General features: G+C 40.9%; 1 protein-coding gene across 15 annotated transcripts in view; it reads right to left on the minus strand.

Annotated features, from left to right (window-relative positions):
• Positions 1 to 14868, minus strand: part of MPDZ (multiple PDZ domain crumbs cell polarity complex component) — a 165842-nt gene extending 150974 nt beyond the window's left edge. For 8 of the 15 annotated variants that reach the window (XM_077911974.1, XM_077911972.1, XM_077911971.1 and 5 more), the window contains exon 1: positions 14681 to 14867. The gene's annotated coding sequence lies outside the window, so the exon portion shown is untranslated. Of the gene's footprint in view, positions 1 to 14680 lie in introns of all 15 variants that reach the window. The other 7 variants (XM_077911980.1, XM_077911979.1, XM_077911981.1 and 4 more) reach the window with 4 other exon arrangements.
• Positions 14869 to 23925: the final 9057 nt, after the last annotated feature.

The following is a 23925-nucleotide window of genomic DNA, read 5'->3' on the forward strand; positions in this document are numbered from 1 at the left end:
CTTTCTTTTCACCCTCACTTATAATTAAAAAAAAAAACAACACACCAAGACACATGTACACATACACATAGGAGAACTATGGACTCCACAATACCTTCTTTCCAAGCACCCTTTTTTACATATTTTCCATCCATAATGCTCTTAGTATTTCCCTATAAGCACAAGGACCCTCCCTCTAAAATTGTTACCTTACACCAAACACGGTGACCCAGGGAAAAGATTTAGATGCCTCTGAGGATGCACATGTAGCCTCTTCTGCTCTCCCACTCCCTAGTTAAACTCAGAGAAATTTAGATTGTTGGGCAATTTGCCACTGTTTGCTACGATATTTTCAGTGTTAAGGACCAAAATGCAACAGGTCAGCATATTTCTTGGACAGAACCAGGTAGGGGGATTCCTCCCAGGGCTGCCCTTGCTGGGGAACAACAGGCTGGCATCCAACTCCAGGGGCACCTGCTCATAACACACTCACTGTGGTCACATAATTTTTGAGGTAAACTGAAAACACACAGAAGGATTAACTTTGTGCCAGAATTCTCAGGAGCAATTCCTGCACAGGCAACAAATTCTCCAGAGAAATTACTTCAGGCTCCCGCCTCCTGCCCTTTTGCCTGCCTGGAATGAGGCAATTCTCCCGTGGGCCCCCAGCAAACTGTATCCTTGATGCTTAGAAGAAGCACAGGTACTCGAAGTGTCCCCGTGGGACCCTGAATCACAGCCAGGAGCTGCTGTTAGGACTTATCACCTGCAGGAGCAGGTGACAGTACAGAAGATACCTGTCATCTCTCGGCTGTCCTCTCAGAGACTGGACTTTCATTGAGTTTGTGAGATCTCAATGATGATACCGAGGCGAACCATACAGGGCTTTGTCTGTTGCGACTGAACAATTCCTCAGGGTAAAGCCCTAAAGGACAGTATAGAGACAACCTTTTCAATACAGACAAAACTGTGGAAAGGGAGGAAGGGGGCCGCACGACACACAGTATTATAACTGCTGCTTCGGCGCATCTCCCCAGCCAACTATCTCAAGTTCATGCTCCTCACCCAAGGTCCATTTTCTAGGGCATTTCTCCATTACTTTTCAAATAACTTTTACTCCTGCCATTTCGCCATTATTGTTCCTAATTGTTTCTTCTGTTTGGGAAGCTTTTCTACGAAAATTATGAGTACTATCATCTATCATATCGCCTACTTGGCTGTTACAGAGTTTTAAGTACTATACATAATTAGATATTATTATTCCTCCCCATCAATCAGTGCCTCCTAAATTCAGTTTGTGGCCCTCATGAATTCCCTCTGCTGAATTTGGATAGGAATAGGGATTAAGATTACAAATTTCACTCAGAAAAGGGCAGGCTCACATTTCTGATAGGAAATCCTCTGGGAAGAGAACAGCATATTAGAGTGATATTTAACGTGCCTGATTTTCTCCCATGTCCCAGGTGTGGGGAGACCAGTAGTCCACATGCCCTATTGGTTTCATTGCCAGCTCTTTGTACAGAGAAGTACCATGCATGTACTGAAAAGGCATGGCCAAAGATCATGCCTTCTCTGTGTCCATTTTTGCAATTCTTTTCATGGAGCAATTCAGAACCCTTAAATTCAGCCTGAAGAAGAAATCAATGCATTTTTTACAACTATTAGTGCTTCATAATTTCAAATATATTATTTGAAGATGTAAAACATTCCATGCACTTTTACTCTTCCCATAACTTGGTAACAACACATTTTCATATGTGGAAGTAGAAGGCCAAAGAGATTACTAACTTTCTCAAGGTCACATAACTCAGATTTTTATTAAGCAATCATATTCCACAGCCATTATGACGTAGGGGTACTGAAAAGTCTACGTAATAAAACAGCAATAATTATCTGAAAGTATCAGCCAAAGTAATCTAATTCAGCTACAAGAGGATTTCGGGACAGAGAAGAAGGAAGAAATAATAGGCTTAAAAGCTTATTCAATCAGATTGGATGTCTGTTACTAGATTCCCTAAGTAACTGTTAAATTTTCTATGTCATTTTGCTGATTAAAAAAAAAAAAGGCAACTTTATTCCTCAGATATAAACTGACCCTCAAACATCCCCTTCAAGAGGCAAAGTTTCTAAATATATATTCACTATTGATGTCTAAAATGTAAGCTTGGTGTAATCTACAAATTAAAGCAATAATTTGTTATTTGGACCTTTAAAAATGCTATTCAGTAAAAACCAATAATAAAACTGCATATAAGAATTGATTGCTATTGCATCTACTATAACAGTAATTCTTCCATGGAATTAAATAGTCTCCATGAGTGACTTTTTTAGGCAATAAACTAACATTATTTTCACTGTATGAAATCAAACTATCTATGAAATAGCTTCCCTATATCCCTGTCTTCTTAAACAGAGCATATATGCTTCACACACATGCATCTCCTTTAATCCTACCAAGAGCTTCATATTAGATACACACATTTTTAAATAAGAAAATTGAGGATCAGAACGATAAAGTGTTTTCACCCACATTCACAAAGGCTGTGAAGTAATAGAACTATTCTTTAAAGTCAACCCAAGTCTGATTGATAGCAAAACCAAGAACTTTCCACCATATAGCTCTGTGCTTTAACACTACTACTACAGGTAAGGAAATAATTATTTACCTTCAGATTATGTAGCCCCAGGCATCTATGCTTTCAGAGTTTCCAGGCTGCCTTATAAAGCTCACTTAAAAAACTCTACTATATTATTATTGTGAGATCCTGAGCTGCTGCTGTACAGTGGGCATTAACAATAACATGCAAAATGCCTGGAAATAAATAATAAGCATACCAAAAACTATTGCTATTATTATCTTGTCTTCTCTTAGTGTCTGGACCCTAATTTCTCCATTTTGCTATTTCTAATTTGCTCTCGGATTAATCAGGCTTATTAAATCAGTAACTCCTTAACACAAATGACAATTGATATGTCTGAATTGGGACCCTGCAAAGTGCAAAAAAGAAAGTACACAGCTTTTAGGACACTTATGTTCTCATTGCTGAAAACTATACTGTTTGTGCTATTGAATATCCCTGAAATTACCCCCTACGATACTTCAAAGAAGTAGAAATGAATCCAATCGTTTCAAACTCTTAAAAGTCAGCTTTGTCAAAGAACTGACTCGTAAAGGTAAAATGTCATCTACCAGGGAAGACAGGATGAAGAAAGAACAGATTGATGTATTGCAAGACACAGATAAACAGGGCAGGAAAGGAAGAAAAAAAAAATATGAAGTGAGGAAGCTGAAATGGAAAAGAGAAAGGCAGCAAGATCTTTACAAAACTCTCAGAGAAGTACTGAGCATTCACCAGCCTCACAGGAGGTGGAACAGTCTGAGGTCACAGAAGCACAGGAAGAATGGAATCATTTCCCCCACCAAAGTGAAATCTGATCTCAAAGGAAGAAGTTCAGCTCTCTCTTCTATCACCCACCAAATAGCCAAACATAGTAAAGATCATTAAGTCTGAGTCACTTTCCTTATGACTCAGTTGTCAAAATCCTGTAAGATAAAGTATGTGTAAGTATGTAGAAAATGGAAGTGCTGTAGGAGCATTTGGCAGCAGCATTATTATCAGCAGTATCAGCATCAGAATGGCTGATAATGTTTCCTAATTTTAAGAAAATCAACAGCAAAAAAAAACTATACAAAACACAGCATTGATTCAGCAAGATTTTTTTTTAAGATTTTATTTATTTATTCATGAGAGACACAGAGAGAGAGAGAGAGAGAGGCATAGATACAGGCAGAGGGAGAAGCAGGCTCCATGCAGGGAGCCCCATGCAGGACTCGATCCTGGAACTCCAGGATTATGCCCTGAGCCGAAGGCAGAGGCTCAACTGTTGAGCCACCCAGGTGTCCCTGCTTCAGCAAGATTAAGAGAAGTACACACATATTTAGCATGATATACTCGCAAAAGATCCTTCCATTCTCATTCAAATAAATAGGGGCTTTTGCAACTACTTTTGCATTCATAATTTTATTTTTTTTATTAAAGAGGGCCATCTCAAATTCTACAAACGTTAAGCCCCGCCAAAGTCCATATCTGCCTCTATCACTGAAGCATATGGTAAAGCAAAATATAGACAGGTACCTAACTTTTGAGCTCTCATTTTAGTGGAAACCAGTTAAGTAATTACACTGCAGCGTGATGTGCTAAATTCTCTGGGAGTACAGAGAAATGCAATCCTGTCAGCATGCATCAAAAAGAATTGGGAGATGTGACATGTGAGCTGTCCCACAGGACGCACAACCTAGGAGTGTGTGGGAGACAGCCAGGAGAGGAAAAAACATGTCTTGCTAAGGGAAGGACAACTGCTAGGGCAATGTAGCTGTAAAGAAACCAGAGAATTCAAACGACAAGGGTTCTATAGTACTGGGCTTCCAAACTAGACAGGAGCTAGGAAAGCAATGTTTCATAACCCCCTTGGGGCCCTTTCCCTGCAGGCAAGGCAGCACGTGGGGAATGGGTGGGAAGTGACAGGCAGTAACTGAAATTCATTTTCTGGAAAACCAGTCTTGGTAATAGGGTAAATAACTCATGAAAAAGAGAAAGAACTATGATAGTATAATCAGATATTCGGCTATTAAAGCAAGCCAATCGAAAAATAACACAAGGGAGCCTGGGTGGCTCAGCAGTTGAGCGTCTGCTTTTGACTCAGGGCATGACCCCCGGAGTCCTAGGATCCAGTCCCAGAGTCCTGGGATCCAGTCCCGAATCAGGCTCCCTTTGGGGAGCCTGCTTCTCCGTCTATGTCTCTGCCTGTCTCTGTGTCTCTCATGAATAAATAAATAAATCTTTCGGGGTGGGGAGGGGGGAAGAAAAATAACACGAGCCAAGATTAAGGCAGATACCAGAAAAACAAGGAAATATAGACACGTTCATCAGAGGGAATCGAAAAAATTCAATGACCACTAGACGTGTGCTGGGGGCTGGCAGACTGAGTAACAGCAACAGACACTGACTTTCAATGTTTCCAATTTGGATAACTAAGAAATACTGGGACACTGTTAGCTTAAACAGCAGAAAGAGATCTTCTGTTTTTAGAGGAATGAGTAGAAACGCATTATTTGTGAACATATCCAGTTTGAAATGTCTCTAGAAAACAGGAAATATTAAAATTTAAGCTCCATGGGAGTTTTTGTTGGTTTTTTTGGTTTGGTTTGATTTAGTGGTAGTGGTAGTCCCTTTTGCTCCCAGGGCTGTATCTCCAGAACCAGAAATAGTGGCTGGTTCAGATAAGGCACTCACCAAATATTTGTTGAAAGAATGTATCAACTACACATGTGTATCTAAAGGAAAAAGAACTTGGAAGACCCTAAAAGTAGGCAATCATTGGGCTTTAGGTGTTGCTGGGGATAAAGAAGATTAATCAGGAAGAAGGTACAGATAAACAAGGAGGGACAACAGAAGTTGGAACCCTAGCAAGCATGAACATTTTAAATTCAATATATAAGAATTATTTTAGTGGTAAAAATCAATTAGAAATGAAGACCCTAAGCAAGGTAGTAAATGAAGGTGTTCAGAAAAAATAAAGGAAGGAAGAAAGGAGGGAGGGAGGGAAGGAAGGAAAAGACAAAACTGACCCTTCATGCTTGATCACTCTAAGTACCATATTCAGAAAGCACCCACAATGGCCAAAACACTAGGCAAAGTTATTTATGATGCTGACACTAAATATTAAAGCTTATTTCACATCACGTTGGTTCCTAAACCAATGTGAAGACAAATTATTTATGGAAGATGGCCTTAGTAACGTCCAATTAAAAACAGGAAGAGATCAAAATACTTTTTTTTTTTTAAGTATACTCCACACCCAACGTGGGGCTCAAACTCCTAACCCTGAGATCAAGAGTCACAGGCTTTGCCACTGAGTCAACCAGGCACTCCAAGATCAAAATATCTTAGATATCAAACAAAATCTGTGAAGTAAACTAAAAATCCCAGTAGAATCAAAACCAAGATGAAATAAAGCCTACTTATAAAGAGAAGAATATATCTAAATATATATAATCAGCCATGTTCCTCTCTTATTCATCTCTACACTAAGCCAAAACAAATTCACCTTTGGATCTTCTGTTAATTGACTATGCATACACTCAAGAAAATAAAATTCGCTCACAATAATAAAAGCAATGTTTTACCTAACCTGTACTAAAGAACTGTTGGAGAGAACCTTGTATTCCTCTGACGGCAAAGAGATGTCATTGTCTAAATCAGCAGACAAGCTTGTCAGTCAGCGATAGTCTACATTGCTGAGAGTACACTGAGGAAAGTCAGCAAAAAAGATGACAATTTACATCTTGCTGGCAAGATTCCAAGTAGTTCAGACAAGAGGAAATTATATAAAGAATCCAAATTCATATGAACCTATCCAAACATGAACCTTAGCCATATAAGATAAATAAGCATGAACCAATTCAAATCTCTACTTACTAATTCACAGATAATTGTAATAGGCTACTCTACTTAGTCACCACATATAATTTCATAGGACTCACTGGGGCCATCTTTGAAAACTGGTATTTTCTCTCTGAAAACATTTTAAGAGACCTTACTTTCTTTCAATAAACATGACTATTTGCTTCTTAATTAACTCATCTATAATTTTACTACATTCATTAACTGTATTTTACTATGATACTCAAAGGACTAGCTGTTAATATTAAGAATATAAACCAGCTTTTCCTTTTGTAATAATCCAGAGACCACATCTGCCTTAACTGATGTTGTTTGGGTTGTTTTTTTGTTTTTTGCCACTTAATTTCAATTAAGTCATTAGAAAGTAGAGACAAACATACGAGTGTTAAAAAAGGCCCAAAATATCTAAATGATGCCAACAAGAACAACATGTTTTCACAAAATGATGATCATCTTCTCTCCAATTCTTGATATATTTGACGATCTTAGGTGTAACATACAGAATGGCAATTATTTGGATAATTCAGGCACCAAATTACAATTTAGTTATCATATTTACTATATATGATTGTCACATAAATTTGTCACAGGAAGTGACAGATAAATCTGTCAAAATCTATAAAAACTACAAAAAATATGCAAGTTAGTGAGAGAATTAGCCAAGCAGTCTTAAAGCTTTGAGCTCAATATTCACATGCTAAGATATAAAAGTCTGTGGAAAGCCTCAACACCCACGTGACCAATTTTTTGTTTGTTTTGTTTTTACATATCATGTAATATTTTTAAATATTAGGAAATTTTAAATCTCTTTTACAATGGCTAGTTTTTTTTAAAAAATTACATATAATTTACATATTTTGAAACCTCAAATACATTTTATAAGGGCACTTAAATTTTAAGTGTATTCACAAGGCATGAATTTAAGAAGACTGAGTAATATGTCAAATACAAAAGTCTGACACAACAAGGTTGAAACCAAGGACAAATACACGACAATGGACAAAATACAAAGGAATTCTAACTTATTTTAAAAAAACCTCTGAACGGTACATCCATTCAGTACAATGATCTAGCACTCAGCAATAAGCAGTATTAAACTATGAATAGAAGCAACATGGATGAATCCCAAAATACAGAGTAAAAGAAGCCAGATAAAATGAGAGAATGTCCTGCATGATTCCATTTATTTAAAACTCTAGAAATGCAAACTAATCTGTCCTGACAGATCAGTGGTTACTTGGAGATAGGAGATGGGTAAGTAGGGCAAGACAAGAAAGTATTACAAAGGGTCATAAGGAAACTTGTAGAGGTACTAAGTATGTTCACTACCTTGATCATGGGGATGATACACAGTGGCCAAAATTCAACAAAATGTGCACTTCCAATATGTGCAGTTTATCACGTCAATTATAAATTACACATCAATAAGAAAAATAATCCCTCTCCCCCTCTTGAGAAAAGGGTGGAGTCTGAAAGTCCTTAGTTTAACACCTAAAAGATGTTCACTGAACTTCACAGAGCAGGCAAGGGAGCAATAATCCTGGCCTAGGGGCCGTTTCTTTTGTTTTCCTTCCACAGGCATAAAACATCTAAAAATACCTCATGATCGAGCCTCCAAAATTAACTATGGACTATGTAATATTTACTTTCAAGCAGAGACCGAGATTAAATAATTGATGCTCCACTGGTTTCCTATGTGCCACATCGTAGTTAGCCATATTACCATATCTCCTCAAGAGTCAATGGACATTGGTTCACACAATTGAGATCAGTTTCAATTCTATGTATGGATGTTTAATAATCTCTGATCATATTATCTTCACTGAGAAAAAGAGCAATCAGTGAAATCTACTGATCAACAAACAGTGCTATTTATTCATGTGTATTATTTGAGGGGGGCTGATATATAGGTGACAATCACAGGCAAGTTTAATTCTTTGCACTTGCCTACCTCATATATTTTTTTAAATGTGTTATTTTTATTATTAAATAAGTTACTAGGAAATAACTATCTCATGTCTTTTACTATATAGTTTTAAAACATAACTAATAAAGTAAATTGCAAAGTATCCCAAAACATTTTCAAGTTATCAACACTATATTATCAACACACCCAAATAGGTCTTTCCTATTTTTTTCGTAGTTCACGTCTGTTTTTCCTCTCTTACAAGAGTTTCCTTTTTCACTTTCCCCTCATGCATTTATTTATAGCACCTTAGATCTGAAGGTAGAGTGCTTTATAAGAAAACAACAATGAATACTGTTTTCTAAGATATAAATAAAACTAAAAGGAGAATAAAGACCAGAATTTCCGGGCAGCCTGGGTGGCTCAGCAGTTTAGCGCTGCCTTCAGCCCAGAGCATGATCCAGGATCAAGTTCCGCATCAGGTTCCCTGCATGGAGCCTGCTTCTCCCTCTGCCTTTGTCTCTGCCGCTCTCTATCTCTCTGTGTGTATCTCATGAATAAATAAATAAAATCTTAAAAAAAAAAAGACCAGAATTTCCTATACTAAACAAATGTAACCATCACAAGCAAGAAGGAAAAAAAAAAGCAAGAACTTAATTCTCAAATTCTCTTTAAACTTAATTTCAATTTACTTTTCTTTTTTTTAACTCGGCGGGCCAAATTTGGAAAAATTGCATTAACATTTCTCTAACTCAACTAATCTCAACACCTAAAAAAGTTTTTGTTATTTTATAATATACAATCTAAATTACTATTTTAACCTCAATTTTTTCCAAAAAGAAGAGGAAATTTCTGAGGGGAAAAAATGATTATGTAAACTACTTGCTCACAAAACATGCAAGTACATACAGTTTTTAGGTCAATGTAATTTAAAGAATAAGTTTTGCTGTTTTAATCAGGTTCCAGAATCATCACGAAATGTTTACAAACATTAACATTTCATCTTTGACAAATTTAATGTTTTACTGATTTTTTTTAAAGGAATAGAGAAAATATTTTTTAAAATTAGCGCTTTTATGAAATACTGAAAAAGGAAACTAATGTAGCACTCTGCTCATAAAAAGCAAGAACCAGTTTCTCAGTGAAAACCAGGAAAAAAGAAAAGTGGCTTCTGGCCAAAGATAAAGTATCTCTTTCCTCAAGTAGCAGTTTCTTTCTTCCCAAACATCAAATTACCTCAATAAATGCTTAGACTAACACAAGAGCCTCCTGTATGACCTGCCTCCCTGCCCTAAACCAGTCCTTTCTTCAAGGTCTCCACGGATTTATAACCTAGGTCTTTTTTTTTTTTTTTTTGTAAGATTTTACTAATTTATTCATGAGAGACACCAAGAGAGAGGCAGAGGGTAAAGCAGGTTTCCTGCCAGGAGCCCGATGTGGGACTCGATCCCAGGATCCTGGGATCGCGCCCTGAGCCAGAGGCAGATGCTCAACCACTGAGCCACCCAGGAGTCCCTATAACTTGGGTCTTTTTAAGAACTTTGTTAAGGGCTGAATTGTGTCCTCCTCTCTACCTCCCCAAAATATGTATGTTTAAGTCCTAACCCCTGTACCTCAGAATGTGACTGTATTTGGAGACATAGTCTTTAAAGAGGTAGGTAGGGTTAAATGAGGTCCCTGGGGCTCCACTAATCCAATACGACTGAGAGACACAGGGAGAAGAGGGCCATCTACAAATTGCCAGCAAGCAATCCTATGTTGATCTCTAATTTCTTTGAAATGGTATAACTTTTACTATGTGTAAAACCTTCTTATTCTTCCCACTGTGTGATTATTCTTTCAACCAAGTCCGTAGACTTCTAGAGCAATACTTTACGTTCCTCCCAGTGCTTAACCCAATGCAATGTACCTCCTAACCCGTCCATTATTATCTACTAAATAAACGATTACCTCAGATCTTCTCAGAAAATATTTCACAGGAAGGCAACAGATTATTTAAGTAGACGTAGTTCTTCATCTCCTTATTCTTATTCACCCACACAGAACCCCACTGTAATTATTTAATCATAGTATATCAACTTTACCATACTAACCATCACTTCCCAGTGTTTATATAGATGCTGTCTTATGCATGACAATATCTCCCAAGGGAAAATAATACCTTTCTTGTTATAAATATGGGGTTGATAATGTATGTAACAATGTAACTGTATCAAGTGAATTCCTATTCAGGCCAAATGTACTTTAAAATCACGTACAACTACTTGAGAAATATAATAATAATAAAATATAGCATAATTCATATGTACCATCTAGCAGTCCTGAATTCTATGGGAAGTTTTCTGCTTTCTTACTTTGAAATATAGGATCATTCTCTGCCAGATGTATTGTTTGCTTTAGCAAGTATGGAGACATTTCCAGTCCAATATATCAACTTTTTTCAAGCTGCTTTATGAAATTCACAAAATACATATTATAAATATGTATATAAGTACATATTATAAATATACAAAATGGAGCCAACCTGCAACTCAACCTAAGAGGGTCAAGTCTATGATGTCAGACTCGGGATGTAATCTAAAAAAATAATCTGCCTTTAACTCAGGGCAGTTTGTTATCTTCCAGGCAATTCATTGTTGCATGCCAGCTTCTAAATCCCTTAATACTAACTCAAAACAATGGGTCCACTTCATTTATAAAGCAGAGCCTCCACACCCAGCACCCAAAGGCTGAAAGCCTGCATCAAGGCAAAATTCCATTTCAAGGATTCCCACAAATCTGAGCACACCCACATTGCAGATATCTAGTAAACTCTGGGGACAGCCTTCACTCCTTCATGATATATGTGCATTTAAAAGGTATCTGACTGACTTAGTTCACTCAGCATAATACCCTCCAGTTCCATCCACGTCGAAGCAAATGGTGGGTATTCGATCTTTCTAATGGCTGAGTAATATTCCATTGTAAGTCAGTTGGAGAAGCACAATCACCATATGGTTTCACTCATAAGGGCAATATAATAATGAAAGGGATTATAAGGGAAAGGGGGGAAAACGAGTGGAAAAAATTAGAGAGGGTGACAAAGTATGAGAGAATCCTAACTGGAAAACGAACAAAGGGTAGTGGGTGGGGGATGGGATAACTGGGTGACAGGCACTGAGGAAGGCACTTGATGGGATGAGCACTGGGTGTTATATGTTGGCAAATCGAATTTCAATTAAAAAATAAAAAATAAAAGGTATCTGAAATGCAAAGAAGCCTTTAATGGTTAAACAGGCTCTGTGATAGGGATTTGGAGCATACTGAAAATGTCTTTGTGATAGGGATTCGGAGCATACTAAAAACAGTAACTCACATCTTGCCCTGCCTAAACCACAGGCAACAGGCTTAGGAGATAAAAGGAAGGAGTACAGAAAAAAATGAGGAAGAAAACCAGAAACAAGAGAGAAGAAAGGAAATACCAATACCAATGAAATGAAAAGAATGCATATTATACGCATGTACACATATGATTGATCTCTTAGTAATATGTTGAGAATAAACATTTTTTTTTGTTTTAGCAAAGGTTTAGGGAAGAGGATTGTTGAAGAGTCAAGCTCCCTCACAAACTAGCTTTGCCTAAAGTGGTAACTTCCCTGCAAAAACGTATTCCTGACATCCTCTAACCCCAGCTGCTCTCCACCTAAATGAACAAAACTGTGATTCTCAAAACCTGCTCAGGTAGCACAGTAGCAAGAAGCCGCTAGAACTCAGTGAAGAACACCTTGAAATTGGGCTATCTATATTAGAGTAACTACACACATAATTTCTGCCAATCAGAAAACTCACTTTATCCTAGATTCTGACAAAAAAGAAAAAGAATCAAAAGGTTAAGAATCTTTCTGAGAGTGAAACTTGGAAATGTGAAAATCCAATACATTCACTTAATCTGACTACCTAGTTGGGAAAAGTCAGCCACTTCAGAGGACACCAGAAACAGTTAAAGGCAATGAAATTAAGCAATGCATCCATCACACGAGGAAGTATTTAAGCAATTCTTTTAAAGCCTGCTCTAGGTTGGCGATTTTTTCTGTAAAGAATAAGAGAAAGGCAACATACTTTCTTTCATACTTTGAAGGCTATGTTATCTGTGTCTCAACTATGCAACTACTCAACTCTCCCACTGCTGCTGTGAAAGGAGCCAGAGACAGTAAGAATCCACCACACACAATACTAATGAGTGTGGCTGTGTGCCAATAAAACTCTACTTATAACAGCACACTGAGATTTGATTTTCATATGATTTTCACATGCCATGATATAATATTCTTTTGATTTTGTTTTTGAGCCATATAAAATTGCACAAACCACTTCTAACTCCTACGCTTTAGGGGAAAACAGGCTGCTGCTGGCCAACTTGGCCTATGACCCATTAAGTTTAGAGACCTCCGTTTTAAAAGACCCTAACATGGTGGCACCTGGGTGGTTCATTGGTTTAGCGCCTGCCTTTGGCTCACGGCCTGATCCTGGGGTCCCGGGATGGAGTCTCACATCGGGCTCCCTGCAGGAAGCTTGCTTCTCCCTCTGCCTATGTCTCTGCATCTCTGGGCGTCTCTCATGAATAAATCAATAAAATCTTTTTTTTTTTTTTAAATAAAAGACCCTAATATGAACTGAGCGAGGATATAGCTCAATCTAGAAAAAAAACCACGTTTGTAAACTAGCTCATTAGCTAGCAGGAAATCTGGGCAGCCCAGACAAGATTATCCCCACCACCCTCTAAACCCTCTTAGCTCCTCCTTCAGGCAAAGGCACCAGAGCATCCATCTAGAGCTTTACGTTATATTAATAGCTCAAACCTAGGAACGGGAAGTTTTGTTTTTCTTAAATACATTTTTTTAACCTAAACTCTCAGGCGCTCAAGTATATACCAAATATAGATCATGTGACCCTTAAAAAAAGTTCATTGTAGTCACCCATACTAAAGTCAGCGTGTAAACACTCCCAAGCCCCAAACCATCACCTCGTTGGTTTTTCAGATCACGGGGTTTTTTGGTTTCTTGTTTTGTTTCGTTTTTGTAAAAGGCAACCTAAATGAGAAGAAATGCCTAGGGAAACACAGAGGGATGTTTACAGCGCAGCTGTCCACCAAGGCTGGGTGACAGCGTCTAGTCACTTTGCTGAGTCTTCCCCTCTGGACATCCAATGAACATGGAGAGTATCGACCTACGCTGAAGTCACGGTCCTCTCGTCTGATGCTACCGAAGCAGCACTAGCTGCCACCGCACCCTCCCCGCACCACACGCAGCGCCCACGCTCGGGGTCCGGGGTCCGGGGTCCGCGCCAGCCCAGCAGGCTCCGCAAGCCCCACCCGCCCAGCTGGCGGGAGACGTCCCCCCGCCCCCGCCCCCGCCTCGCCCCCGGCCGCGGCGCAGCGCCCCCCCCCCCCCCCCCGCCGTCGCGGGGCCCCTCCTACGCGAGGCAGTCCCAGCCTGCATTTCCATGTGATCTGCTGGAAAGAATAGCCCGGCCTTTGTGCCTCTGCAAAGAACGCAAGCAAAAATTTACACCATCACCACCCCCGACACACACGCACACAACTCCCAGGACACAAAGCGTCTGGGAACCGCGCTCCCCGAGGCACATCCGGCATCCCCGGCTGCGAATCGCAGACAAAGGCGGCCCGTGGGCGCGGGGCGGCCGAAGCGGGGGGCGAGAGCGCAAGCTCCCCCCGCGGGGGGCAGGGGATGAAAGGGCACGGGCGCCGCGGGGGACGGGGGCGGGCATCAATCAGCGGCGCGCTCGGGGCCGGCGGCCAGGGCCGGAGACGCCGGTCTGCGGGGGGCGGGGGGCGGGCGGGGGGCTCTCTCCGCACCCGCTACGCGCCCCGCACCGCGTCACCCCGGAGCGGGCGTCCGGCCCGGGGCGCGGCCACGCCGGCGGCGAGCAACAGGCTCCTGCGCCCGGGCCGCGGTTCCCCCTTCTGGCACCATCCCCGTGCCCCTCCAGGCGAAGAAAAAGAAAAAAAGAAAAAAAAAAAAAAACTTTTAAAGCATTTAGAGTCAGCAAGGGCAAAGGCGGGGGTGCGGGGGGGCTGGGGGGCTGCCCGGACTGGGGCTGGAGCTCGGGGGCCAGCAAGTAGCCAAGGAAACTTCCAGCCCCCATCCTGCTAGAGCCGGGCCGCCCGTCCGCGCGGGGTGGGGCGCACGCACCCCGCCCGCCGAGCTCCGCGCCCCGCGCCCCGCGCCCCGCGCCCCGGACCGGCGCCCGCGCACCTCCCGGCCGGCGCGCGCAGAGCTCGGGGGCGCGCCCGGCCTCCCCGCCTCCCGGCCCGGGCCCCGGCGCCGCTTACCCGGCTGGCGGCGGCCGCCCCGGGCGGGGGCGCACAGGGGAGGAGGGCCGGGGAGCCGGGGAGCCGGGGCCTCGGCGGCCGCGCCTCTGTCCCCGCTCGCCCTCTTCTCCGCTGAGTAACGGCCCGGCGAGGAGCTTCGGGGTAGACGCGCACCGACACTCGCGCGCCGCCGGGAAACTTAATCCCGCCCGCCCGGCCGGCGGCGCCCCGACGCCAGCCTCCGCTCCGCCGCGCCCCCTCCCCCGCGCGCCGCACTTGCGCCGACCGGGCTGCCGCGGAGGAGGCGGCGGGGCCCGGGCTGCCGGGGCTGCGTGACGCCTGCGGCCGGCGGGCGGCGGGCGCGCCTCGGCCAATCAGGGGGCGCGGCCCAGCCCCGGGTCCTGGGTTTTAAACCTGCGCGGCGGGCGCTCGGCCTGGGGTGCGGGGCGCGGGCTCTGGGACCTCGCCCGGGGGGGGCTGGGGGGGGGCTGGGGGGGCACGCGGGGCGCCCGGTCGACCCGACTGCCCAGGAAGCATTGGTGATTATGTTGGCCAGACGTGGCCCCTGGGATGCTTGGGACATACTTACACTAAAAAAAATGCTCCTTGTTTATCTGAAATTCGAATTTAACTGGGGTCTCTTATGTTCCTAAGTCTGGCAACCTGTGGGAACTGGTAACCTCTATTTCTGGTTTTGAGGACTTAAAATTTCATTATGTGGACTGCCTTGTGGATGCCGTCTGTATGGGTAGCTTATTTAAGCGGTTATGGGATGGTGATGAGAAGAAGCGCTTTAACGATGAGGCATGGGGAGTGGAACTAATGACCTCGCATTCTAAGTAACTTTTAGAACGTTACTGTGCTGCTTAGACATGTCCAATTAAAAGACAGAAACAATATACATAAAAGAAGGGTTCAGAATTGCATGGTGCGAGGAAAGACATATTCATCTCTATTTTGTGCCGCTTAAGGTTGTGTTTCTGATACCTTCAATTCCTGAGCCCCAGGAATCTTTCCTGCAGAAGAAAATCCCTTCCTTTCTCAATACGGACATCTAATATTAGAATATGGGTGGCTGAGCGGTTTAGTGCCTGCCTTCGGCTCAGGGCGTTGATCCTGGGGTCCTGGGATCGAGTCCGCATCAGGCTCCCTGCGTGGAGCCTGCTTCTCCCTCTGCCTGTGTCTCTGCTTCTCTGTGTGTGTGTGTGTGTGTGTGTGTGTGTGTGTGTGTGTGTGTCTCATGAATAAATAAACAAAATCTGTAACAACAACAACAAAAAAAGAACATACATTAAAGGATACTCAGAAGTCTAACTTAAAATGTTTAGAAGAATTTCTTTTAATATCCCGAATTGAAAGTTCTGATTTCTTTAGCAGACTTGTAAATTTTTTTTATTTTTCGGTCTACGAAAAAAAAAGTCAATTCTATTTTTCAAATATTCACCAAATATTTAAGGGGAAATACGGTTTCAAAACATACGAGGCCCCAGAGGGAAACTGAGTTGAGCTTTAAATGAATATTTTCAGAAGGCTTCAAAATAGATCAGTTGCCTGCAAATGACTGGGAGCAAAAAAGCCAAAATGCCTTGGGTGGAGAGAGTGCCCCCAGCCTGAGACCCGTTGTGCTTTCTCAGACGTAGGCATCGGTGTTGATTTGCCCGCTAGGGAAATAAAAACACTGACTAGATTTCTTTAGCATCTGTGGATATTCATCTTCTCTGGGTCCTTTGAAAATGAAGGTGAAGTTAGGATGAAGGGAAAACTCATCCCTTGTATCTTCAACACATCTGTGTCTTGGGTAACCTTTCAGTCAGCGCTCTCAACTCTCTCCATTGAGAGAGACAGAGGAAAGCAGGCAGGCAATAACATTACTCTCCAGCCCACCTCTCTCCAGTTACATTTTCTCCTCTTTTCTGAACAGTTAAATTTCTGACACCAACCACCTGCATCCTGACTTCCTGCCGCCCTCACTGCCCTGAAAGGGCTTTTGCTAGACACCAATAATCTCCCTTTACCTAAATCCAATGGGTATGTTTCTCTCCTTATATTCTTTGTCCTTTCAAATGCATTCATAACTATTGAATACTCTCTTGAAGTGTTGCTCCCCCACCCCATTATTCCATACAATCACACTTTCAGTTTTGCTCCTTCCTCTTACTGAGTGGCCAATGTGTGGGACCTGAAGCTTACACAATTTAGGGCTCCGCTTTAAGAAAAGAAAAACAAAGGTATTTTTCTTTTGAAAACTTTACAGAAATATGTGACCATGTAAACACATCTCTAGGGCTCCTCCTAGGCAAGAGAAAGACCCAGAATCTTTCTTCTTTTTTTTTTTAAGTTTTATTTATTTAGGGACCACTCTATAGGCTCAAACTCACGACCCTGAAATCAGGAGCCCCATGCTAGCCAGGCATCCCTGACAAATACCCAGAATTTTAAGCTTCATTAGCTTCAAGGCAGATCTGCCTCCCATATCAGGCCACTCTTGGATCTCCTTTGCCAACTAACCTCTCCTCCCCTCCTCAACCTCTAAATGCTGGAGTTCCTCAAGTAATGTCCATGGTGAAGCCATTCACCGAGACACAGAACTGTGAAATATTATGGCTTCATTTTGGATGTTCTAGGTTTAAGTCAGGCAAACAAGGAAGTCAAATAAACACTCAGATATGCAAAGAAATTTAAGTTGAAGATAAAAAATGATGACTCTTTCCCCAATCCATGAATATCTGGAGGGGAAAATCAGCTTACTTAGGGAGGGCCAGCAACTAAGATTATTCCATGATTCCCACAAATTAGTGTAAAACTATTGTACTACATGTTCACTGTACGCTATACTATTGCTTCATAGTATTCATCCTACTTTGTAATTATATATTTAGTTTTATCATTATTTATGCAGTGGTTCTCTGCCCCCCTTAGGTCACAAACTCCAGGAGAGCAGAGACCAAGTCACTGTTTCATCCTCAGAGCCTAGCAAAATGTTTCGTAAGTAATTATTGTTCAAATGGAATGGGACAAATATATGACTGCAAAAATGAACGATTCATCTAGAGAGCTTTTGTGTGCTTGCCATAGACTCATCCCAAGGCATTTCATGCTGCGAGGATTTTCTTGTTGCTTAGAAATCCCAGAGGATTCCTCTTTGAATAGCAAAGTATTTCCAGTTGCCATTTTCCAAATCTGGTCATTCTCAAATGCAAAGGAATTAACTGCATGAAATGCTAGCTGCTACAAAAGTACGGAAGGAGAGCAATTCCATGACTAGCTACTACAGGTTTTCCAAGGGTCTTAAAAGGTAAAATGCCATTATTCCTTTGAACTATAGGGGGAAAGCGGTTTAGCGCTGCCTTCAGCCCGAGGTGAGGTGTGATCGAGTCCCGCGTCAGGCTCCCTGTGTGGAGCCCACTTCTCCCTCTGCCTGTGTCTCTTCCTCTCTCTCTCTCTCTCTCTCTCTGTGTGTGTCATGAATAAATAAATAAAATGTATAAATCAATCAACCAATCAATCAAACAAAGGATTTTACCTTGTTTAAAAAGACACTATTGCTCTGGTCTCATTTAGCAAAGCAAATTCTATCTGCCCACCTTAAGCAATAGTTACACTTACCAGAAGACAAGCAGGCATCTTGCTTAGGCTAGTTCTTTGATAAAATTATCTAGCACTTGAGAATGATTTCATCTAGGAGCTTCTCCTTTTGAAGTTAACCCTTCTAGTTAATTGCTCTCTTTTCTTCTGCTTATTCTAAGCCAGAGGACCCAAGCTTTTCTAGAAGTAACCAGGCAGTATGGTGTATCCCTCAGGTTTATTTTTATTTTTTGAGATTTTATTAATTTATCAATGACAGAGACAGAGAGGCAGCAACATAGGCAGAGGGAGAAGCAGGCTCCCTGCGGGGAACCTGATGCAAGATTTGATCCCAAAACCCCAGGATCACAACCTGAGCCAAAGGCAGATACTGAACCATGGAGACACCCAGATACCCCCCTTCCTCTGGTCTAAAAACAAAATTCAAGAGGTTTAAGTAAAATCTTACAGAGAAAGCCAAAATAGAAAGATAAAATGGAGCTGATCTTCTCTATGAGGTAGGTTAAAACTGACCCCAAACCTACAGATTAGTAATTTTTTTTCTATTGCGTGTTGATCACAGCCTCTGGGATCTGAAGATAAAGGAATTAGGAAAGTTGTGTGCCTCCCAGGTATAGCCTCAGTGAGGCATTTTCTTCAGCAATTTGTTTTTCTTAAATCTCAGTAATGTTCAGACTATTTTTGTAAGGAAAAATATTTGGGGGACTTCCAGAATAGGTTTAAATTATTTTAATTATAGTTTTATTTTAATTATTTTATTATAATCTAAAAGTACAAACATAAGTACATAACATTATTTTACATTTGTTGTTCCTCTGTAACTCTAAAACTGGCCAAAGGCCCAAGGTGTCTGCTCAAAATCTTTAATATCTTCTAGAAAGATAGATCGTGGAAATTCAATTTTTGATTCATGAGGATACAGAGGAAGGACTCTTTTAGTTGCCTTTCAAGCACATAGTCTCTGTTCTGTCTTCCTAACAGTGAATAGCCTAGGTATGGAAGAGGGGCAGCCCCACCCATTGGTGGGTGTTTCTAAAGGGTTCCTGGGCCAAGGAACACTTCATATGAAGCAAATCCTTTTCCATGGACTAAGTGATTCTGGGGGTATTCTGTGAGACTAAGTACTATTTCCATACTTTAAGTTGCTCAGACTCTTCTTAATGTTTCATTTAATTGCAAAGTAGGTGGCATACCTGCATCTCTCTCTGCCTAAGCGTTATCGTTATCCCCTACGTTAACAAATAACCATTTCTACGTCATTACAGTTTGCAGAGTAGTTTTTACACTATCTACTGGCTGACTGATTTCATAGTTTCAACTGGCCTCTAGTTTCTCAAATAAAACAGAATACTTTTTTTCCAGTCTTTTGAATGTTAGAAAAAAATAGACCACTTTAAACAAACTTTTGCTTGTTTTCACCATTGAAAACAGACAAGATTGAAAGAAGAGAGTAAGAAGAAGAAAGAATGTTAGGATAATGAATATATATGTGTCTAGGAGAAAGCCATTAAGAGGAAGGAATGGCTAAGAAAGAATCCCAGGCATGAGAAAAATGCAAAATTATATCTATTTTGAGGACATGTAGAATAATCTGTCTTTCTTCATGTAACAACTGTTTATAGAAGAATAGAGGCAGTGAAACCTACAATGTGTCCGACTGAGTCTCATCTCTCTAAGGAAGAAAGAAAGGGCACTGGGAGGTCATGACCATCTGACCTTGAGTTAATTTGCTTTCATAACCACAGATTTCTGGTGCAGTGAGGAAATCCTGGGCAAAAACTTTGAAACTAGGTTATTTTTTGGGTAGAATATATCCAAACATTGGTTCCAGAATCTCTGACTCAAGTTCATGCAAGCTGGAATGACATTGTGGAATCTCTCTCCTACAAAATGTGACTGTAAGTCAGTTGTCCAAATGGAGGGCAAGAAAAATAAGCAATTAATAAGTGATTAACAATGATGAAAAAATTTGTTCAAGTTGCACAGTGTCTTTTAGGTAATACCCCTCTATGTTCTATAAGAATAGGGAAAAGAAACTGAGTTTTTGAGATGACCATTGTGTCACTAGATCACATTTTACCTGAAGCCTACGCCATGTCTTGAATTTTCATTTAGATGGGCCAATAAATCACCTTCAGTTCTTAACATAATATGAATTGAGTTTTCTGTTATTTGCAACTAAAATCACTTAAGCTGTGAAATTTACATATTAAGCCATTCACAGTGAGCTAGACAGGTACTTTCAAGTGTTAAGGAACATAATGAGATTACCTCAGTTGGAGGGAGTTTGTTAAAGAATAGCTAGGATTATTGGGAAGAAAAGAGTGTCCATAGGTAAAACATCTTTCTGATTATACCACAAGCACCCAGAGAGAAATGAAAGGTCAGTTCAGAGGATGCAGATTTCATGACCAGGTTTTCTTAGAGTTCTTGTACTTCTACCATAATTATGATTCAGCACAGCCCTGTTTCTCTGTACTTTGTTTTCCTTGAACCTCTAACAATAATTGATTAATAATTGGTTCCTTGGAAATTTGGTGATCTTTCATGTTCTTTTTTATTTAGCAATGAGGCAATGAACAGCGCTATACACAGAAGGCTTATTGACTTATGTGCTTCACTTTTAAGGGAGTAGCATTATATTCAGAAGCCCCTAAATCCCAGAAAAAAAGAAATCTTTGCTCAGAACTATTTGATGTATTAGAGGATATTTTTGGGGTGTTTGAGAAATAGACTCCTAACTGCCAGGAGTTCTGTTTAGTAGCTGCCTCTGTATATGTATTTATGTGTGTGTGTGTGTGTGTGTGTGTGTGTGTGTACTTGTTTATGTGCCTGTCTATATGTGTTCATATGGTGGTGGTAATAATGGTTATATCAGTTGTTTTAATCCCCACATTTTATACCTGAAATTTTATTTCAACTCTTCCTTATACCTGATATTTCAATGTTCCCAGTTTCTCTGCAGTTTTAGTAAAGGGATTAGTCCATTCCATTGCTGTAGTATTTTAGATCCTAGGGCAGTGCCTCTCAGCCTATCTGTGAAGAGTCTAGTTTTTTTGTTTTTTGCTTTTAATTTCCAAAGTATCATTGACCGATGCACTTAAAATTAATTATTAAAGATTATATGCCTGGATGTTGGGTCAATGTTCAATTGTTATAAAGATTTTTAAAGAAACGTTTAATTTCTTTGTGGACCAGGCTGCCAACAAAGCAATTCCCCAGGGCCTTGTTACTCCAAGTACGGTCAATAAACCAGAAACATCTGCATCACTTTGGAGCTGGTTAGAAATGCAGAATCTCAGGCATCACCCCAGACTACTAAATCAGAATCTTCATTTTAGCATAAGGTCGAGGTGATTTATATACACATTAAAGATCTTAGGGAATCTCTACTCTTTCATCTGTTTTTTGTCTTCCAAGAATGTTCTGCTGTATCTTTACCTAGAAAGCTTTTTCTTCTTTTTTTTTTTTTTAAAGAGCTTCAGATTGCTGGCATCTTTTCCTCAGTCATGTCACTGATCAAATGTCACTTATGTTGGAGAAGGTTTTTCTGGCTCTCCAATAAAATTAGCAGCCTCTTCCACATCACATTACCTTGTATTATATTCTTTATGGTATCTATTGCTATCTAAAATTAGTATTGGCCTCTTCCTGCCCCCCACACTCAGCCCAGCTAAAATGTAAGTTCAATGAGAGCAGAGATCTTAATCTGTTTCATTCTCTGTCCTTTATCCAGTGCCAGCTCAGTGTCTGCTTGGAGGTACGACTCAAGAGCTGTCTACACTCTGTTTCTACTCAGTTCATGACTCTGCTTGCTCCTGGCTCCCATGACCTCATGGTCTCTGTTTATTGCTTTTTTGTGTGTGTCCTTCTGAGTTTCTAGTAGAGAGCCCAACCCAAACTGGCTTATAAAATATAAAGGATGCTGGCTTATATAATTAGAAAGGTCTAGAGTAAATGTAGTAGTAAGGCACAGTTCCCTTCAGGCTCTGGCCGTCTTTCGCTCCAATTCTTTCAGCTTGGCACATCTCCATGTGTTAGCTTCCTGTTCCTGCTGGCAGCTGCATGACCGCCACAGCCCCAGCTCTCACATTCACATGGGGTGCTACGCAGAGACCATGCACTGCAGCTGTATTCTTTCACAGTAAGAAAACTGTCCCCCAAACCTCCTGCAGCATTCCTCCAACATTCCTTGGACTGAACTGGATCACATGCCCATTCTAAATATGTATACACATAGAGAGTGGTGTATTTACAAATGATAAAATGGATAGATCTTAAGAGTTACATTTCATTAAGTTTGACAGTTACATACATCCGCATAGACACTAACCAAACCAAAATGTAGAATATCTCCATCAACCTGGAAGGCTGTTTTGTGTCCTTTCCAGTCAAGCAGATGAGTAACAGTGCCCTGCTGAGCCATATTGGAATTGGAAGCCAAAAGAATAATTAGAAATAGTTAACCTGTCTTTTTGTAAAATATTGATGTTATTCATCATGTACATTAACTTTCAAGAAAAATACTGCATTAAAAATGATTTATACTAATTACTAGTTGTTGTTTGCTATCCTCCGTCTTAAAAAAACAAGTGCCATACTCACCTTTCTTCCATCTCTGTAGTTGTTACCCTGCAGTCAAAAAACCTCTGTTTCTCTCTGTCTCTCTCTTTTTTTTCCAAGATTTATTTATTTATTTATTTATTTATATTTATTTATATTTGTTTATTTATTTATATTTATTTATTTATATTTATATTTGTTTGTTTATATTTATTTATTTATTTATTTATTTATTTATTTATTTATTTATTTATTATAGACAGAGAGAGAGGCAGAGACACAGGAGGAGGGAGAAGCAGGCTCCATGTCGGGAGCCCGAGGTGGGACTCGATCCCGGGTCTCCAGGATCGCGCCCTGGGCCAAAGGCAGGCGCCAAACCGCTGAGCCACCCAGGGATCCCTGCCTCTCTTTTTCTTAATATGATCTGTGCATGTGAGTTCTCCATATGATGGCTTCAATATAGCTGAACTTTTTACATGGTAGCTAAGGCTCCCAGAGTAAGTGCCCAACAGAAGCCAGCAAGCCGGCTATATTTCTTACCTAATTTAGCCTTGGAAGTTACCCACGGCAATTTCTGCCATATTTCATTCATCACAGCAGTCACAAGAAGAGGAGACATAGACTGTCTCTCGATAGGAGGAGTGTCAAAGAATTTGCAGAAGAGGTGCCTGGGTGGCTTAGTCAGTCGAGTGGCTGGATCTTATTTCTGCTTGGGTCATGATCACAGGGTCATGACCTCAGGATTGTGGGATGGAGCCCTGCATTGAGCTCTGTGCTCAGTGGGCAGTTTGCTTGGGGATTCCCCCTCCCTACTCTCCCTTTGCCCCTCTCCAGCTTATGCTCTCTCTCTTTAAAATAAATAAATATTTTTTAAAAAGGAATTTGCAGATGTATTTTTAAACCACTAAGGAGTCCACTGCTTCTATAACCATTTTTGGATAATAGTGAATAGCCCTGATTTTTGAGTATTAAAAATTCCTATCCCAATGAAATTTTTAAAAATTCATCTTCCTTTCAAGTTCAAGTGTCTTCTCTTTGCTCTTTTGTTTAGTTGGATATTGTTGCTTTCATTCACTCCCTCCTCTCCATTCACTCACTCACCCTTATTTTTGGCCCAT

Source organism: Canis aureus, chromosome 10 (assembly GCF_053574225.1).
Source record: "Canis aureus isolate CA01 chromosome 10, VMU_Caureus_v.1.0, whole genome shotgun sequence".
NCBI lineage: Eukaryota > Metazoa > Chordata > Mammalia > Carnivora > Canidae > Canis > Canis aureus.